At 43.1% G+C, this 8854-nt stretch overlaps 1 long non-coding RNA gene across 1 annotated transcript in view; it reads right to left on the reverse strand.

The window, feature by feature from the left end:
- Positions 1–3984, reverse strand: part of LOC136635264 (uncharacterized) — a 28335-nt gene extending 24351 nt beyond the window's left edge. The window contains exon 1 of the long non-coding RNA XR_010793384.1: positions 3874–3984. This is a non-coding gene — a long non-coding RNA (uncharacterized lncRNA). The remainder of the gene's footprint in view (positions 1–3873) is intronic.
- Positions 3985–8854: the final 4870 nt, after the last annotated feature.

Raw genomic sequence — 8854 nt, forward strand, 5'->3', positions numbered from 1 at the left:
TTAAGAACATAAGAACAGCCCCACTGGATCAGGCCATAGGCCCATCTAGTCCAGCTTCCTGTATCTCACAGCAGCCCACCAAATGCCCCAGGGAGCACAACAGATAACAAGAGACCTCATCCTGGTGCCCTCCCTTGCATCTGGCATTCTGACACAGCCCATTTCTAAAATCAAGAGGTTGCACATACACATCATGGCTTGTAACCCGTAATGGATTTTTCCTCCAGAAACTTGTCCAATCCCCTTTTAAAGGCATCCAGGCCAGATGCCGTCACCACATCCTGCAGCAAGGAGTTCCAAAGACCGACTACACACTGAGTAACGAAATATTTTCTTTTGTCTGTCCTAACTCTCCCAACACTCAATTTGAGTGGATGTCCCCTGGTTCTGGTATTATGTGAGAGTGTAAAGAGCATCTCCCTATCCACTCTGTCCATCCCCTGCATAATTTTGTATGTCTCAATCATGTCCCCCCTCAGGCGTCTCTTTTCTAGGCTGAAGAGGCCCAAACGCCGTAGCCTTTCCTCATAAGGAAGGTGCCCCAGCCCCGTAATCATCTTAGTTGCTCTCTTTTGCACCTTTTCGATTTCCACTATGTCTTTTTTGAGATGCGGCAACCAGAACTGGACACAATACTCCAGGTGTGGCCTTACCATCGATTTGTACAACTGCCAATAAACTTTCTGGGGCTTGGAGCCAGGATGCGATGCCTGTGTAGCCTGGGGGAAGTAGACGGCTAGCACTGTTTTTCCCCAAATTAGTAGCCCGCACATGGGGGTATTTTAGATTATTAATACAGTTAGAAAACCTGCAGCAGGGCATAAACAAAGTGACCCTTTATCTCAAGACTTTGTCTGGTGTGCTCATTTCGGAGATGCAAGGGTAAAGAGTTCATTATATCAGTTCAGAAAAGGTTATCTCGAATGTGAGATGTAATCAATTGATTGTCTGTATCTCTCTTTTTGACTGGATCCTGATTACAAGTTGTGCAGAAAAGCATTTTCAGAATAGCAAGTTAGCCCAACTCAATTTAAGGTGCTATTGACAACAAACAACAAGGTTTGGTGCTGGTACTTGCCACCCCTTCTAGTCCCAAGTGAGGGCAGGGGACTATTCATTTTCAGCAGCTTGACACACACAATAGGCAATGTTTTTAAGGAGGCTTCCAAATTTCACTTATTCATTTCCCCTGGATATAGCAGTTCTGATTTAACTTGTCCTGGTCGTGGAGTGGCACCAAACCACTTGGCTTTCTGCCACCCTTCTGATACAATTTCCAGAATTTGCAACAGCTGCAGTGCTTGCACAGTTAGCTATCATTGCACTTTCCTCTTCCTTTACGATTCTCTGTCCACACACGTCTGAATGTGCCATGCTTGTGAGTGATTGTGTCTGGCACCAGACAATTTTATTTTATTTGAGCTGCAATCCTAACCACACTTTCCTGAGAGTAAGCCCCATTGAACAAACAAGGACTTGCTTCTGAGTAGACCTGGTTAAGATTGTGCCCTTATTTACTTTCCCTTTTCAGCACATAGTGGTGCACACAATTCCATCAACATTCCTTTTAGAGAATGGTCCTTGTTCATTTGCGTCTTGACAAGGATCCTAAGGTGCATTTATACACACACACTTTATGTATGAGTGTCTCAATAAGAACCCCAAAAGCCTTTCTCTTATTCATAGAGCATTTCTCAATTCACGACAATGATGCTTCATGGATGTTTGTTGTAGGCATTACACTGAATAGAGGGGTGGCTGCTAGCTTCCGATATTGTTTCCAAACCATTGTAAGTTTGCCAAAGCCTACGTTAGTTCGATACATTGCTGTTTTGGCCTGGCAGGCTTAAGATGTCTTGCTAAGACTCACTGGCTCAAAATACTTTCTTGCTGATCTTGTCGCCACTGGTTCTTCCAAACGTTTCTCAAATGACTAGAACCACAACACAGGAAATCGCTTGCACCGCTCAAGTGCAATGGCTTTTAGAGTGATTTTAGGTATCATGGCAGTTCCCAACTGAGCAACATATGACAGATGGCAAACACTTCAAAGTGATGGCATTTGGTCTTTATCTGCAAAGCTGCTTGATTGACAGATGACTGTGGAAAGCGTTACACTGACTTTCTTTGGAGGCTACGCAAAGGTAGCCTGTTCTGAAGCCCTTTATTGATGGAGTTGGAAAACCAGTGCGGGTGTATCCACAGAGCCGGTGTCATTTTCTGCTATGCCCATTTCTCACCTATCCGTGGTATTTCCTTGAGTGACAGGCTGCACTCAGAATGCCATTTCCCCCCTCACTTATTGTGGCTTTTTTTTCTGATTTTCTTGTTGCTTTCAAAGACTCAAAGATATGCAATTCTTTCATTTAAAAGGCTTAATATATAGGTACCAGTACTAGGGTATTTGCATCCTGGACAATTGTGACCTGGTCAAATGTGTCCTGGTCATTGGCAGCCATGGACATTTGCATCTAGTCTGGTGTGTGTGAGAGAGATAAAGCTTCTTGGTTATTTGCATCCCACCACAATTGAGCAACAAACCCCATGTTGTATATCCTAAGCTTCTTATCTCAGACCTTATACCAACCCTTGCTTTGTATTTTAAGAATGAAAAAAAAATCTAATACAAATACACATATATTGGGACACAAATGTCAGGATGCAAAAAGAAGGGATGCGATTGCCCGATACAACTGAACACAGTTGCTTAGGATGCAATGGTCCTGTCACTATAAATACTAGTGATGGGTGGAATCCTAAGTGGAGGAAGTGGCCCTTGGAGTCCAGGCCTAATTCTGATCAGCAGGTTTCCACCGATGCCTGTCAAAGCACTTTTTGTGAGCCCGCCTTGCTGTTCTGTCCCAGTATGCTACAGAAAAGGAAGCATCAGAAAAGGCTTGTATCTGTAAGGTCTGGATACTACTACTATTAATTAATTAATGCTAGAATCCATGAGAAATATAGTGTTCATGGCCCCTTGCTTCCCTGGGCACTATTGAGTTTGTTCAAGGCAGCATTCAGGACCAAAGGAGACAATAGTACAGCGCTTGAGAGAAGCTCTCCCACCCTTGACACAAGTGGAAGAGACTTTCTGTCGTAAAATGGCTGCTGACAGAATGCGCAGCACTAAATTGGCAGCTGTTTTGGGAGTGCTGCCACAAGAGGTGGCAATGCTCCGTATGCATCACTGGAACTTGCTGTGTCTGCCAGAGGAGGTAAGATAAGGCGAGGGTGGGATGGGTTAGGGGAAGTGAAATTGAATGAGAAGGAAGGAATGGAGGGCAAGGAGGCTACAGGAGGGTTTGATTCAGTGGCGATAACACACACTGAATCCTATCCCTCTTTTTTCAGTCTCCCCATCCCTTTCTTCTTCTTGGACTTGTGCCACCTACAGAGCTGACACAGGTCTGAGGAAACCCATTGCAGAGTAGGAGGTATATGGATGGGTAAAGTCTCCCAATCCTCCTCCTCCCCTCTGGATACAACACACTCCTTTTTGGCACAGTTTTCCCAATCCGGGGGGGGGGGGGTAGGGGAAGATAGGATTGGGCTCTAAGTTAGAGGAAAGATAGGCAGATAGGAAGAACTCACACTAAGCACTGTAGGAGAGTTCCCCTGGTACACAACAAATCCAAAATTTGGAGTCTGGGTCATTTGCCGAACATCTGGCAAAATAATCTGAATTTTCAGAATTATTGCATGAGAAGATAGGTAGGTACATCCACCCATCATAGATAAGTACTATCTCTGCAACCCACTGAAGAATGTGCTTTTAATTTTGAAAGAGATTTCTTGAATGAGGATCTCAATAATGATGGCAATCGGCTGAGGACAAATAAATAAATGTGATTATTTAGAGAGAATCATACTTACAGGGTTTAGAGCAGGATATAAACGAAGCCTGAAAGTTTCCAGTGGGTTTTGGTGACTGAGGCAAAGATTTCATACGTAACCAGGAGAGGGAACTTGCATCTCACAGAAGCATGTTAAGTATGTCCCCAAGTGCCAGTAGAGTTGAGAGGCATAGAAGGTTATTGTTAAACTCTTTGCTATCTGAATTCACTGTGTGCCTCCAAGTTACCATAACACTATGTAAATATAAGGCTAGTTTATCCCAACCTCACTTTAAGTGTCCCTCAGGCCTCTCCGTTCAAGGCTGTTTGGCTTCATATTAAGGGAGTATTAATAATGGTAGTCTCTATTTGTGGCTCAAAGGGACCCTGAGGCAGTAACAAATATTTGTCTGCTCTGCAAGATTTCATCATGATTAAGGTCTGCAAGCATCTTTCCACGCTGCTGCTAAGTCATGAAATGAAACTGTACTTTTTTTAATAGGCACATATGTCAACTGGCTTTAGTAACATTGCAGGCACCAGCAAAGGCAACAAAGGAGTTGCAAAGGAGTTGCAAAGGCAACTCCTGAAGGTAATACCCTTCTGTTAGCACTCTGCTATAACATATCAAACAGCAGCATATCTTGTTCAGTGGTAGTAACTCTTTCAGTTGGAAAAAGCCAAGGGAAACTTTTTCTCTATTAAAAATAATGCAGGCGGGAGAGGGGGTGCAACTGGGATGGGAATCATAGCAGCATCAAATAACTAAAGCCCCTCTACATCCCTTGCTGTGGTTTTGACTTATTTTGTCACACTGAGGGCACAACCCTAACCAGGTCTACTCAGAAGTAAGTCCTATTTTGTTCAATGGGGTTTACTCTCAGGAAAGTGTGGTTAGGATTGCAGCCAGATTCACACAACACGCAACTCAACATGCATGCTATTTATTAAACATAAACAAAACCAGAAGCTTTATTTAGGGTCACACTTGGTTTGTCCATTAATCACCATTTGATATCATGGAAATTAATTGGATTTAAGATCATATTGGTTGCATCCTATTCTACTGTCTCCTCTGGGAACTAGCTGTGCCTAACCTTTGCAGGTTTGTGCCTTTTGTGGATTATCTTTGAAAAAACTGAAATGAGACATTAACAAGTAAAAATAGGGAAAGTCTTTCTCTGGTTTTTATATCTGTGTGTCTCTGATGTGTTTGATTTTCTGTTGGCACTATATAATTTGTTCTTTTGTATTTATTAAAGTACAGCCCGCGTCATCACCAATGCTCAAAGCAAGTGACAATAGATCAAGAGAAATATAATAAAATCCTTGTATAAAATGGCTGTGGTATAATACAGGTATAACCTAATTATCCACCAACTTTTCACCCATGGTTTTATCTCAATGCAATGAGAAGGACCCTTTAAATCAAAGGGGGAAAAAAAGTTGTTTAACAATAGTCTTATTAATGGGAGAGAGGACAACTGGCTGACAATCCATCAATCATTCTCTCTCCAGGCACTTAGAACAGCTTCACCTCGAGGCAAGAGACCTTTCCCTTCCTCCTGAGCATATGAAAGAATGTTAAATGGCAGTGATTATCACCTTCTCCATTCTTTCCCTGTGCTGAGGCTCCTGGTCAAGGGAGGGATTGCTGCCTAGGAGTGAAGCCTTTCTAAGCACATGGAGAGAGACTGATTGTCTGCTTGATCCATGTACAAAGGTCAGCAAGGTTGTTTTCAAATCGCTGAGTCAAGGGTCATTGTTTTTTAAATGGATTTGCTTTAATGCAATTTTTGCCATCCACGTGAGTTCTGGGAACAGAACCCTCTCGAATAATGAGACTCAACCTCTAGTGGTAAAATATTTTGAGGATTTTTCAAATACATAATGAATGTGCTTTAGAAAACGTGGTGCAAAGGCCAACTACCAGAATGTGCACTGGCCAAGGGTTCACACACGCATCATGGGGCATACCTGGCCAGGCTGAACCCTGAACTCGCAGCACTAGTGGCAGTGCCCAATGCACCATCATCAGTGGAGGACACCACAGGGATCCCAATGCTGTACTTTTCCCCAGAATCCTGCACAATTTGATGCCAGCACTGATTCTTGGAGGTCATAAGAACAGCCCCACTGGATCAGGCCATAGGCCCATCTAGTCCAGCTTCCTGTATCTCACAGCGGCCCACCAAATGCCCGAGGGAGCACACCTGATAACAAGAGACCTGCATCCTGGTGCCCTCCCTTGCATCTGGTATTCTGACATAACCCATTTCTAAAATCAGGAGGTTGCGCATATACATCATGGCTTGTACCCCGTAATGGATTTTTCCTCCAGAAACTTGTCCAATCACCTTTTAAAGGCGTCCAGGCTAGACGCTATCACCACATCCTGTGGCAAAGAGTTCCACAGACCAACCACACGCTGAGTAAAGAAATATTTCCTTTTGTCTGTTCTAACTTTCCCAATACTCAATTTTAGTGGATGCCCCCTGGTTCTGGTGTTACGTGAGAGTATAAAGAGCATCTCCTACCCACTCTGTCCATCCCCTGCATAATTTTGTATGTCTCAATCATGTCCCCCCTCAGGCGTCTCTTTTCTAGGTTGAAGAGGCCCAAATGCCATAGCCTTTCCTCATAAGGAAGGTGCCCCAGCCCCGTAATCATTTTAGTCACTCTCTTTTGCACCTTTTCCATTTCCACTATGTCTTTTTGGAGATGCGGTGACCTGAACTGGACACAATACTCCAGTGTTGTGGAGTCTTACCGTCTTACCGTCGATTTGTACAACGGCGTTATAATATTAGCCGTTTTGTTCTCAATACCCTTCCTAATGATCCCAAGCATAGAATTGGCTTTTTCACTGCCGCCGCACATTGGGTTGACACTTTCATCGACCTGTCCACCACCACTCCAAGGTCTCTCTCCTGATCTGTCACAGACAGCTCAGAACCCATCAGCCTATATCTAAAGTTTTGATTTTTTGCCCCAATGTGCATGACTTAACACTTACTGACATTGAAGTGCATCTGCCATTTTGTTGCCCATTCTGCCAGTCTGGAGAGATCCTTCTGGAGCTCCTCACAATCACTTCTGGTCTTCACCACTCGGAAAAGTTTGGTGTCGACTGCAAACTTTGCAACCTCACTGCTCAACCCTGTCTCCAGGTCATTTATGAAGAGGTTGAAAAGTACCTTGAAAAGACTTACAAACCAAGCACACTGCTGCTATTTATGAAACTCAATTCATATGTAATGTTCTTTATAATCATTACTGGCTTGTTCTTCCTCATAACTATGTAGAATAAGTGAGCATCACTGCTGGTTTACAGATGGGGCTTAGAAATAGTGACTGGCCCAAGACCACACAGTGAGATGAAAGACCATCCCATAATTTCAAAACTATGGAACAGTGTTTCTCAAACTGTGGATCACAAACCAGTTTCAGGTGCATCCCCATTCATTTCAATATTTTAATTTTAATATATTAGACTTGATGCTATCGTGGCATCTGGGGAAATGTTACAGACCTGTACTTTTAACAGGCTACTATGTATATGTTTTTAATGATGGTAAATGGGACTTCTGGGTAAGTGTGGGTAGGATTGCTAAAAATTTTCCTGCTTGATGATGTCACTTCTAGTCATGACATCACTTCCAGTGGGTCCTGACAGATTCTCATTCCAATAAGTGGGTCCCGGTGCTAAAAGTTTGAGAACCACTGCCATAGAATGATAGTTTTTAGATTAGAGAAAAAACAGTGGTAGACAGGTCTCCATCTCACAAGTGCTGGGGTCCTTTCCACCTTTGAGAGTGTGCGCTCGTGCTCGGCAAACAAAGCTGACAAAATCAATGAATAGGGGCCACTGTGAGCACACCAAGTCTCTGGAACCCATCCGGAAACTAAAGCCCGTTTATGTCTTTGGCATTGGTAACTATAGAGTCTGCAGCATTCTGAATGTAGGGCTTCAGCAGAATATTAATAGCACTGGAAATTTTAGACCGCATTACCTCACAAAACCCAGCACAACTTCCTGATAAGCCACTGTTGCACTTCTGCCTGCTTGTCATGAATATTGGATCAAAGCTGAATTTAAATGATAAAGCCACAGTCACGCTGTTTTGTAATCATAAGTTAAAATGATTTCCTGTGAGTACAGAACAACACACGTTCTCTGATTTGTCACATTTTTTTCGCCACACGCAAAAGAGAGGGAAGTGAATGGGGAGGGGGAGGGATGGTAGGAGGAGAGGTGAGAATCAAATTGCTAAAAGATAACTGCAGTCTCAAATTTCAGCTGGACAAACAGGGATTTTTTATGTGAGCATCTGCTGGCTACTGCGTATACTTTTTCTACACAGGCAAACTCCATCCTTTCAAATATGAGTGCCAATAATTTGTTGCGACCTCCGATTTTCCCCTCACATTATGACAATATTTTAAGCATGAGTTGCCAGTTCTCACTAAGCTTCCTGTCATAGAAAATACCTCTTAATCACATTACCTAAGAGAAAGCTCTTGGTCATAATTAGGTGACACCCTCGGCAAGGTGAGATGGACTTTCCCTGAAGGAATGCTTTCTTTGCTATAAGTGCAGGTAACAGGTTTCTCAACATTCAAGGAAGACTTGCTTTTGCAAGTTAAATGTTCCTATTTTCCCTCTCCTTCTCTGCCCCCCCCCCTTTTCACCAGGCTCTGACAAGCCATGCGGAACATCATGGTATAAACAATGCCAGGGATTACAAATAAGATTTGCAGACATGTCGCTACTCGATGCTATCCTATCCTAACGTGGACTTTCCAATAGATTTGAAGGAGAGATGAGCTTTAGAAGAAACCCGTACTAGTCAGGACCCAATCTTATGCAAATCTTAACACATTCCAATTAGAGATTGCATATAGTATAATAAACATTTTATGCAGGGGTGGGGAAGAAGGGGGCTGCCATAAATATTGTTTTGATAATGAAAATGTAATGGCAGTCGTTGACTGTTTACAAAGCTGGGATTGATTTATGC

This window comes from Tiliqua scincoides, chromosome 1, assembly GCF_035046505.1.
Source record: "Tiliqua scincoides isolate rTilSci1 chromosome 1, rTilSci1.hap2, whole genome shotgun sequence".
NCBI classification, from domain to species: Eukaryota; Metazoa; Chordata; class Lepidosauria; order Squamata; family Scincidae; genus Tiliqua; species Tiliqua scincoides.